Source organism: Ahaetulla prasina, chromosome 4, assembly GCF_028640845.1.
Source record: "Ahaetulla prasina isolate Xishuangbanna chromosome 4, ASM2864084v1, whole genome shotgun sequence".
Lineage (NCBI taxonomy): Eukaryota > Metazoa > Chordata > Lepidosauria > Squamata > Colubridae > Ahaetulla > Ahaetulla prasina.
The window spans coordinates 29,903,960-29,916,555 of record NC_080542.1 but is presented as its reverse complement, the minus strand read 5'-3'; positions in this window follow the sequence as shown (position 1 = coordinate 29,916,555).

Here is a 12,596-nt window from a genome sequence, read left to right as displayed (position 1 = left end):
GTACCCTAGATCATTGTATTAAATTCTATTTTACAGAGTCTATAACTATAAAAAATGTTTCTAACTGTTTAATTTTATCTAATTTTTTTGTATTATCTATAGTAAAAGTGAATACTGAAAAAAATTAGTACTGGGGACTAGTTTGAGTGTAACATATAGTATTTGTCATTTTAGAATAAACAAGGTTAGCTGTAGTAGAACTAAAAAAAAGAATTCATTTTGAGTAATTTTCATGAAGAAATTGACCACAAAATATTACATTATATTACTACTTCAGCTTCAATTGCAATAATACAAGCGCAAACAATAGATTCAAACTTAATGTTAACCGCTTCAATCTTGATTGCAGAAAATATGACTTTTGTAACAGAGTTGTTAATGCTTGGAATACACTACCTGACTGTGGTCTCTTCTCAAACTCCCAAAAGCTTCAACAAAAAACTGTCTACCATTGACCTCACCCCATTCTTAAGAGGACTATAAGGCACGTGCATAAGTGCACAAAAGTGCCTACCGTTCCTGTCCTATTGTCTCCTTTCAATATATGTGCTTGCATATAATGTTGTGACAAAATAAATAAATAAATAAAATAAAATAAATAAACATTAGCTTTCTTTACTTGTCAACCATGATTTTTCAACTTTCCCCCCAAATGCTGTAAAACTAATATTTTTTCCTCTTTCATTTATTGGGTAGACTCTACCTACTTCCATGTGTACTGAGAGCTGCCTCCCTGGTTATTTCAGGAAAAAACAGGAGGCAAAGCCATTTTGCTGCTATGATTGCCTTCGATGTTCTAAAGAGAAAATGTCAAGTAAGAAAGGTAAGAAAAATTGTTAATCCATGTGACGGTTCTGTAGGACAATTTAAGTAGATAAAAGTACAGGAGTTGAATTATATTATATATAGTACAGGTTATTAGCATTTAAGTCAGTCATTAAGTGAAGCAGATGCTAAATGAAATCATAACTGTGCTTACAAAGTTATTTCACCTTTCCTTTTCTCTGCAGATTTTAAAAGTATTAAATGTGAGGACTGGTTACAAAGTTACTTTTTCATTAATGTCATAACTACAAACAATTGTTCAATAATGCAGTCACTAAATGAGGATTACCTTTAGTGCTTTTCCTGCATTCCCTCACTCTTTGGAATATTCATCCTAGAGCTTGGATAATTAGCAAGAAGTAAATTGATGTTTGTATTTATATTCGTTAGAGATGAAGTGTTTGAAGGAGAATTGAAGGCACAAAATGGAAAATACCTTTTGAGAAGACAATAGTGTTGGCTCTTTATTATTATTATTATTATTATTATTATTATTATTATTATTATTATTATTATTATTATTATTATTATTATTATTATTATTATTATTATTATTATTTATTGAATTTTTATACCGCCCTTCTCCCAAAGGACTCAGGGCGGTGTACAGCTGAAGATAAAATACAAAATATGTACAATTAAAACAAATTAAGACCTAGCAAAATTACAAAACGGCTAATGATTAAAATTAAATTTAAAATATTTAAGAATATTAATAAAACCCCAATTTAAAATCAAATTATTATGCCAGTCCCGCTTGAATAAATAAGTATGTTTTTAGCTCACGACGGAAGGTCCGAAGATCAGGCACTTGACGTAGGCCAGGGGGGAGTTCGTTCCAGAGCGTCGATGCTCCCACAGAGAAGGCCCTCCCCCTGGGGGCCGCCAGCTGACACTGGCACAGTGGTGACAGTGAGCAATGAATCACACAATAGGCAAATAACAGCCTTTAGCATGAACTAGTTAGGTCTTTTCAATGTCTGGCAGCAAAGAATGCCAGAATGAGGGTTCCAGTAAATTAATTCAGGCAATCACTTTATTCTGTGATGGAAAAAAGTTAAAATGGGTCAGGCACAAGATAATATTTTATTTATTTATTTATTTTGTTGAGTACATATTAAATAATATGTATGTATGTATGTATGTATGTATGTATGTATGTATGTATGTATGTATTTATGTATGTATAAGCATGAATTGAATACATAAAATGAATACAATTAAAGGGAACATTAGGACAGGGACGGTAGGCACGCTGGTGCTCTTCTGCACACCCCTTACAGACCTCTTAGAAATGGGGTGAGGTCAACAGTAGACAGTCTTAGGTTATAGTTTTGGGGATTTTGGGATGAGACCACAGAGTCAGGTAGTGCATTCCAGGCATTAACAACTCTGTTACTGAAATCATATTTTCTGCAATCGAGTTTGGAGCAGTTCACTTTAAGTTCATATCTATTGTGTGCTCATGTATTGTTTTTTAAATATTTTTTAATATTTTTTACTTTTTTAACAAAGAAGAACAACGATACATGACATACATTGACATAAAACATATAAACAAAAAAGAATTAACATAGAAACTATGTTCCTTCTTTACATCAGCTTTGTTTCCTTATTCCTCTCATGTTTACATCCTTGCTCCCTCTTTATTTTGTTTAAACTTTTTTTGTCCCTTTTTTAGTCTTGTTCTAAAAAGATATCTTTTTATCTTCTATCCTATCTATCCTTTTGACTATTCATTTTCTTTCATATACATGCATATATTAGCCTTTTTCCGTCATCTAATATTTCTAGTCTCTAGCCAATTCCCTAATTTTACATTTTCTAGCAGTTTTCTGTAGTCCTTTTTGATGTGGACCTCCTGTAGCCATATCACATCTCTTTTTTTAAAAAAAATATTGAGGGTTTAAGCTCTCTTTCTTGGTATTTTTAAACCATTAATGTTTTCTAAGAACACCTTATTTGCCTCTCCCTTTTTTATTTGTACTTTCTTTTTTGTGTTTCTTGTCTTCTTACTTGCCTTCCTCCTTCTCTTTCTCTTTCTATCCATTCTTTTTCTTTTTCTTGACTCTTTTGTGTTTCTCTTTCTTGTTCTATTTCCACTAGTATCTCTTCATCTTGACTTCTGCTCTCAAGTTCCTCTTCACTTTCCTGTTCTTCTTCCTGTGCAAAATGTTGTTCAAAAAAGACTTGCACTTTTTCAGTTGTGTCTACCTTATATTTTTTGCCTGCCATGTTATGAGTATTCCTTCCGGTATTAACCATCTAAACCTAACCTTGTATCTTATTAATTGTGTTGTGAGAAATTGGTATTGTCACCTGCTCCACGATGACATCACTGCTAGAAATCCGTGTGCTTGTGTATTGTTGTGGTTGAAGCTGAAGTAGTCATTGACAGGAAGGACATTGTAGTAGATGATTTTATGAACTATGCTCAGATCATACCAAAGGTGGCGGAGTTCTAAATTTTTCTAAACCTAGGATTTCAAGTCTAGTGGCATAAGGTATTTTGTTGTGGTCAGAGTCATGAGTAAGTAATATTCCTTTCCTTATTCTGTGTTCCCTTAGGTACCAAATATAAGACAAAGTCTAGGAAGTCAATCAAATCCTTCTTCCAGAAAAAAAAATTGTAAATTGTAAAAATGTAAAGGATAGCATAACTGTACAACATATATAAATGTATCTATTTAAATTCTAGATATGGATGACTGTGTGAAATGCCCAGAAGATCAATATCCAGATAAGAACCAATCTTCATGTATTTTAAAGAAAATATCTTTCTTGTCCTTTGAAGAACCAATGGGAATAAGTTTAATTATTATGGTACTTTTCTTTTCTCTTTGCACAATTGTGGTGCTCACAACATTTTTGAAATATCACCATACTCCCATTGTCAAGGCTAATAATCGAAATCTCACCTACATTCTACTTATCTCCCTCCTACTCTGCTTCCTTTCCTCACTGCAGTTCCTCGTTGTACCAGGTGATATAATATGTCTCTTTCGACAAATTAGCTTTGGCATCATCTTCTCAGTGGCTGTGTCTTCTGTGCTGGCAAAAGCCATTATTGTAGTTATGGCTTTCATGGCCACCAGGCCAGGATCCAGAATGAGAAACTGGGTGGGAAGAGGACTGGCTACCTCTATTGTTCTCTCTGGTTCCCTGATTCAAACAGGCATTTGTATGGTGTGGCTGTTCACATTCCCCCCTTTTTCTGACATGGACACCCATTCAGAAATGGAGGAAATTATACTAATGTGCAATGAAGGCTCATCTACCATGTTCTACTGTGTGCTAGGCTACATGGGTTTTCTCGCAGCTGCCAGTTTCACAGTAGCATTTTTCTCCAGGAATCTCCCCAGCAGTTTCAATGAGGCCAAATGCCTCACATTCAGCATGCTGATTTTCTGCAGTGTGTGGATCTCTTTTGTTCCATCCTACCTGAGCACCAAAGGCAAATACATGGTGGCTGTGGAGGTTTTCTCCATTTTGGCCTCCAGTGCAGGGTTGCTTATCTGCATTTATTTCCCCAAATGCTATATAATCATTATTAAGCCAGAACTAAATACCAGGGAACAGTTAATAAAGAGAAAATATTAATAATACAAACTAAAAATTCTTTTTCCATATTTTTCTCTTTTGGTATCAAATAGGAAACTGACTGTTAGCAAACATCCATGTGAATATATGTGCATATAGTGCTTTGTCATTGTACAGACAATTATTGCCATTTGTTAAATTTAAAATCCAATTGGGCTAAAATTAAGAATGATCAGCACTGAATCTGTTGGTGGCTTAGTTTTCAAACAATCCAGAATGGAACAAGGCATTATAGCCACATGACCCTGCCTATTTCACTCCAACTTTCCTAGACCAGCTGATCAACTACAGCCCATGGCTGGTCCTCCACCAGTGATACACCAGCGCCACTGATATTCTATTGTTCCATCCTATCTGAGCACCAAAGGCAAATACATGGTGGTTGTGGAGGTCTTCTCCATTTTGGCATCTAGCACTGAATTGCTAGTCTGTGTATATTTTCCCAAATGTTATATAATTATTTTTAGACCAGAACAAACAGCATGGAACAATTAATAAAAAGAAAATATTAATAATACTGTCATTTCCACTCACACATGCAGATACATTATGCCTGAATTCTTTATTGAGGTTTTATCAACCCTAAATAGTACTTCCCAGGATTTCCCCCACACAGGAATCAGCAGAAACTCAATGAGTCCAATTCTCCAGTCTGTGAACATGAAACAAATTCAAAGTCAAAACAAGTCCATGGTCGGAGTCCAATTAACAATGCCAAAATCTGAGTCCAAGTTTCCAGAAGTAAAATCTCAAATTTGAGAAGCAGAGTCCAAATCTAGCAATAGAATTAAGTTTTAAATCCATAGAATCATGACAGCTGAACAAATGCACAGCAAGAAGCAGTCAAGTTGTTTCCAGTGTTGTTTTGTTCCACATGTTGGGGCAAATAGCTGCTGGCTGGTGTAAATCCATAGCCACCGTACAAGTAGCTTTGCTAACATCCATTGTACCTACCTCCTCTCAACTCTGCACATTCACCAATCAAATGGAGGAGGAAATTTGTTGTTTTTTTATTTTTTTAATTTGCTTCTTTGTTTGTTTATTTTAATTTTGGAAAATTTATATTGTCACCTAGTCACTCATGGTGACTCAAGTCACCTTACAGGAAATAAAAACACAATTTAAAGGAAATAAAACTAAAAAACAAAATAACAACAAAAATAATAATTCCCACATTCCCATCTCCCAGTGACAACACACACTCATAGCCATTTAATGGGCCCATCCATTCATCATCATGGTTGATGATCTCTGGAGGTCTTGGGACAGGGGTTGTTCCTCTGTCCTGGTCCTATTAGATCTCTCAGCGGCTTTTGATACCATCTACCATTGTATCCTGCTGCGGCGGCTGGGGGGGTGGAAGTGGGGGGCACCGTTCTGCAGTGGTTCTCCTCCTATCTCTCCGACCGTTCGCAGATGGTGTTGGCAGGGGGGCAGAGATTGACCTCAAGGCACCTCATATTTGGGAGTGCCGCAGAGGTCAGTTCTCTCGCCTCTCCTGTTCAACATCTATATGAAGCTGCTGGGCGAGATTATCTGTGGTTTTGGGGTGGAATACCATCTGTACGCTGATGACATTCAGTTGTACATTTCCATTCCTAACCACCCCAATGAAGCCGTCGAAGTGATGTCCCAGTGTCTGGAAGCCGTACGGGTCTGGATGGGAAGTACAGGCTTCAGCTCAACCCATCCAAGACAGAGTGGCTGTGGATGCCGGCATCCCGGTACAGTCAGCTTACTCCATCGCTGACTGTTGGGGGCGAATTATTGGCCCCCAGGGGGAGGGTGCGCAACTTGGGCATTCTCCTGGATGATCGGCTGTCTTTAGAAGAACATATGACAGCTGTCGCCAGGGAAGCTTTTTATCAGGTGCGCCTGATATGCCAGTTTCCCTTCCTTGACTAGGATTCCCTAAGCACGGTCACTCATGCCCTTGTCACTTCCCGCCTGGACTACTGCAATGCTCTCTACATGAGGCTCCCCTTGAAGAGCATCAGGATGCTCCAGCTGGTCCAGAATGCGGCTGCATGGGTAATAGAGGGAGCACCACAATGCTCCCATATAACACCTCTCCTGCGCAGACTACACTGGCTACCGGTGGTCTTCTGGGTGCAATTCAAGGTGTTGGTTATCACCTTTAAAGTGCTCCATGGCACAGGACCGGGTTACTTACGGGACTGCCTACTGCCACCAATAGCCTCCTATCGGCCTGTGCGCTCCCATAGGGAGGGCCTCCTCAGGATGCTGTCAGTCAAACAGTGCCGACTGGCGACCCCCAGGGGGAGGGCCTTCTCTGTGGGGGCTCCTGCCCTTTGGAATGAACTGCCTCCAGGGTTGCATCAACTCCCCAACCTCCGGACTTTTAAGCATGAGCTCAAGACTCTGTTATTTCATCGCGCGGGGCTAGCCTAACAAAATTTTAATGGGTGCTTTTATGATAGTTTTTACCTTAGTTTTAATTTTTGGCCAAATTTTAGAATTAGTTTTTTAATATGTTTTTAACTCTTGTTTATTGCTATGTTGTTTTTATTTTGGCTGTTAACCATCCTGAGTCCTTCGGGAGAAGGGCGGTATAAAAATTGAATTAAATAATTAAATAAATAAATAAATCCCACTCTGCGTTCCCCAGGCCTGCTGATAGAATAATGTCTTCAGGGCCTTCCAAAAGAGTGTTAGAGTAGGGGCCAGTATAATTTCTGGAGGGATGATGTTCCAAGGGAGGGAGCCACCATGGAGAAGACCTTTCCCATCAGATGCACTTCCTTAGGGGATAGGACCTGCAACAGTTCTTGCCTCTTTGTTCTAGTGCAGGGGTGTCAAACTCAATTTCATTGAGGGCCTATGGCGGTCCAAGCACTTTGCCAGCAAAAATGGACCCCTGAGCTGTTTTTGGCTGTAATGACTTCCTGCAACCTTCTGCCAGCAAAAATGGAGCTCAGGAGGCCCTCCCAAGCTCCATTTTCACTGGCAGAGGCACTGCGAGCCAAACCTTCACTGTTTCCAGAGTGGTCCCACAGGCCAGATCCAGCCCACAGGCCTTGAGTTTGACACCCCTGTTCTAACAGGTTGGATGGATGTGACTGGCAAGAGACATGTGAACTCAACGGGGAAATCAGCACTCTTTGTCATTCTATTTATCTTTGAAGTAAGGAAATATCTCTGAAACAATAACTGAATGGGGCACAATGTTTCCTGATTGCTTATTTGTACCTTATGACTCTTATTAAGTGTTATATCTTAGAATTCTTGATGAACATATCTTTTATGTACACTGAGAGCATATACACCAAGACAAATTCCTTGTGTGTCCAATCACACTTGATCAATAAAAAAAATTCTATTCTATTCACAGGTTATCTAATTTTCACAGTTTTTCTTGTGTAGTATCCCTTTTAAATTTCCATTATTTTCATCCTTGATATTTATACGCTATGAATTCTTCAGTGATTTTTGAATTGAACATATAATTCTTGGAAGAATTCTAGAGTAAATTAAGTGTTGTAAATCATCAATCAACCGCTCCAATCTTGATTGCAGAAAATATGACTTCAGTAACAGAGTTGTTAATGCTTGGAATAAACTACCTGACTCTGTGGTCTCTTCTCAAAATCCCCAAAGCTTTAACCAAAAACTGTCTACCATTGACCTCAACCCATTCCTAAGAGGTCTGTAAGGGCCGTGCATAAGAGCAAAGCGTGCCTACCATTCCTGTCCTATTGTTTCCTTTTGTTATATCCAATTAATATAGTTATAACATACTCATACTTATACTTATACAATTAATATAGTTATAACATACTCATACTTATATATATATGCTTATATATTGTATAGTTATTACATGCTTATGCTTATATATACTGTGTGACAAAAAATAAATAAAAAAAAATTCAAATTGTTTCAAAGGGGGTTGTGATTTGATTTAAGAGATTAAAAATGAGTAAACTAATAAATTAGAACCAACAAGGCAGAACTATCAAAGTGCTTTTACTCTTTATAATTATTAAAATAGTAAAAGAGCAACAACATTAAATTCTGTAGATTGATTCATTTTCTATCATGTTTAAACACAGATAGCAGAAATGAAGCATATCCAACATTTTCCAGATTGACCAGAAAGATCTTTATTATACTGATACCATGAATTAAAACATCATATTGCATAAAATCCTGCCTCTACAGTTACCGGGGGTCTTGCATGGGCACTAAATGTTGGAGTGGTTGATGGATTAACTGAGAAGAGGCTACTCCAAATCTTTCTTTTTTTGCCTCCTGCCTTTGGATTTAACATTTTAATGCATTGGTGCTGAAAAAGATGAAATTTACTGGTTCTATGAAGCCCTACGGCACCTGATAGAATTAACACCAAAAAGTGATGTCCTTATCATCATGGGAGATTGGAATGCTAAAGTAGGAAGCCAAAAGATAACCGGAATAACAGGCAAGTATAGTCTTGGAGTACAAAATGAAACAGGGCACAGGCTGATAGAATTCTATCGAGATAATATGATGGTCATAGCAAGCACTCTTTTCCAACAACCTAAGAGACGACTCTACACATGGACATCACCAGATGGTCAACACAGAAATCAGATTGACTATGTGCTCTGCAGCCAAAGATGGAGAAGCTCTATACAATCAGTAAAAACAAGACCAGGAGCTGAGTCAGATCATGAGCTTCTTCTTGCAAAATTTAGGCTTAAACTAAAGAAAGTAGGGAAAAGCCCCAGACCACTCAGGTATGAACTAAATCATATCCCTGATGAATATACAGTAGAGGTGACAAATAGATTTAAAGAATTAGATCTGATAGACAGAGTACCTGATGAACTATGGATGGAGGTTCTTAACATTGTACAAGAGGTAGCAACTAAAACCATTCCAAAGAAAAAGAAATGCAAGAAAGCAAAATAGCTGTCTGAGGAAGCTCTGCAAATAGCTGAGGAAAAAAGGGAAGTGAAAGGCAAGGGAGAAAGAGAAAAATACACCCAGTTGAATGCAGAATTCCAGAGAATAGCTAGAAGAGATAAGAATGCATTTTTAAATGAACAGTGCAAAAAAATAGAAGAAAACAATAGAATAGAGAGGAACAGAGATCTATTCAAGAAAATTGGAGATATGAAGGGAATGTTTCATGCAAAAATGGGCATGATAAAGGACCAAAATGGCAGGGACCTAACAGAGGCAGAAGAGATTAAGAAGAGGTGGCAAAATTACACAGAAGAACTATACAAGAATGAGCTTAACATCCCTGATAACCACGATGGGGTGGTCACTGACCTTGAGCCAGACATTCTAGAATGTGAAGTCAAATGGGCCTTAGGAAATCTGAGCAACAACAAAGCTAGTGGAGGTGAAAGTATTCCAGCTGAGCTATTCAAAATCTTAAAAGATGACACAGAAAAAGTGCTACACCCAATTTGCTAGCAAATTTGGAAAACTCAACAATGGCCACAGGATTGAAAAAGGTCAGTTTACATTCCAATTCCAAAGAAAGGCAATGCCAAAGACTGTTCAAACTATCACACCATTGCACTCATTTCACATGCTAGTAAGGTTATGCTTAAAATCCTACAAGCTAGGCTCCAGCAGTATGTGGATCGAGAACTACCAGAAATACAGGCAGGATTTTGTAGAGGCAGAGGAACTAGAGATCAAATTGCCAACATACACTGGATCATGGAGAAAGCTAGGGAGTTCCAGAAAAACATCTACTTCTGCTTCATTGACTATGCTAAAGCTTTTGATTGTGTGGATCACAACAAATTGTGGCAAGTTCTTAAAGAGATGGGAGTACCAGACCATCTTATTTGTCTCTTGAGAAACCTGTATGCGGGTCAAGAAGCTACAGTGAGAACTGGACACGGAACCACTGGTTGGTTCAAAATTGGGAAAGGAGTCCGGCAAGGCTGTATACTATCATCCTGCCTATTTAATTTATATACAGAACACATCATGAAAAAGGCAAGGCTAGATGAATAAAAAATTGGAATTAAGATTGCTGGAAGAAATATCAACAACCTCAGATATGCAAATGATACCACTCTAATGGCAGAAAGCGAAGAGAAACTAGTCTCTTGATGAGGGTGAAGGAGGAGAGTGCAAAAGTTGGCTTGAAACTCAACATTAAGAAAACTAAAATCATGACATCCGGCCCTCTCAATTCCTGGCAGATATTTGGTGAAGAAATGGAGGAAGTGACAGATTTTATTTTCCTGGGCTCCAAGATCACCGCAGATGGGGACTGCAGCCAAGAAATTAAAAGACGCTTGCTCCTGGGGAGGAAAGCTATGGCAAATCTAGACTGTGTACTAAAAAGCAGAGACATCACCCTGCCAACAAAATCACCATGCCACCCTTGCGTATAGTCAAGGCTATGTTTTTCCAGTTGCAGTGTATGGCTGTGAAGTTTGGACCATAAGAAAGGCTGAGCGCCAAAGAATCGAGGACTTTGAACTTTGGTGCTGGAGAAGACTCTTGCAGTCCCTTGGACTGCAAGGCGAACAAACAAGTCAGTTCTAGAGGAGATCAACCCTGACTGCTCTTTAGAAGGCCAGATCCTGAAGATGAAAGTGAAATACTTTGGCCACCTAATGAGAAAGAAGGACTCACTGGAGAAGAGCCTAATGCTGGGAAAGATTGAGGGCAAAAGAAGAAGAGGACGACAGAGAACGAGGTGGCTGGATGGAGTCACTGAAGCAGTAGGCATGAGTTTAAATGGACTCCAGAAGATGTTGGAGGACAGGAAGGCTTGGAGGAACGTTATCCATGGGGTCGTGATGGGTCGGACACGATTTTGTAACTAACAACAACAACAAATACTATACTATACTGTACTGTACTGTACTGTACTGTACTGAACTGTACTGTACTATCCTATACTATACTATACATATCAATTTAATAAATAAATAAACTTGGCATGTGCAAGAACTATAAAATCATTAGGGAAACCCAATAGATAACCAAAAACTCTATTCCCCACCAGGAGATCCAAAACAGTCTATGCTCACATGAGCATAATAATCCAGGGACTGGGTTTTTCAGGGTTTTTATAGACTGTTTAAGACATTATAATGCTGTATGCGATAAATAACACCATTGGGATATATATAGTAAATTGTAAAAAAAAAAAATTGTAAAGGTTGAACAACAACAAACATATAAGCCTTCTCTTCAACCATAGAAAATAGAGATATGTGGAATATCATTAATCCATTCTGTTATAATTAAAATAATTAATTGGATTATATTTTTTGAAATGTAATTTTTGAATATTATGTTTTTCATAATTTAAGGACAAGTTACTGGTACCATCCTTATGTATCATGTGTCTATAAATGAAAATTTAAAACAAAATTGATAACAGGAAATTCTGAGGAGTATGCACATTTTGTTCATGTATCCCAAAGGGGATTTTTCCCAGACAGAATATTTTATATTTTTTTATGTAGGGATATGAAAAACTGTCAGGGTCATTTTAAGTGCAACCAGCTCATCTTACGATCTTCTCAATTATTTTCCCTAGTTTATAGAACAGAATATAATAATTCTGATTTGAATTCAAGAACGACAAAGAATTCTTATTTTTACATTTTAATAATATTTAATTGTTCTAGATAATTTTAATATTGATCATAATACCCACTAATCCAATCAATTGGCTTTGTTTGAAAGAGTGGAAGTGGTGGAAATTTACATGCAAACTGTCCTGAGACATTGTCAGAATGCTGCTTAGAAATATGTTGAATTGTTCTCAAGTGTCACCACTAGGTCCTGTTCAGAGCTGTTAGGTTTATTAGACTGTAACCTTCCTCAATTTAAAAGAAAGAAGATTTTAACTCAAGGACTAAGGATGTCTTAATTTGCAGTTCCTTCTTTAAGGTTCTATTAGTATAAAAATTTAAAAATTTAAATTTAGAATAGAAATGGAAAGGACTTTGGAGGTCTTCTAGTCCAGAACCCTAGTCAAGCAGGAGACCCTATACTATTTCAGACAAGTGACTGTCCAGTCTTTTCTTAGAGATGAAGCAGCCACAATTTCTTAAGGCAAGCTGTTACATTGTTAATTGTTCTCACTATTAGGAAGTTCCTCTCTAATTCCAGGTTGTTTCTCTTCTTGATTACTTTCCATCCCTTGTTTCCTGCCCTCTGGTGCTTTGAAAAATAAG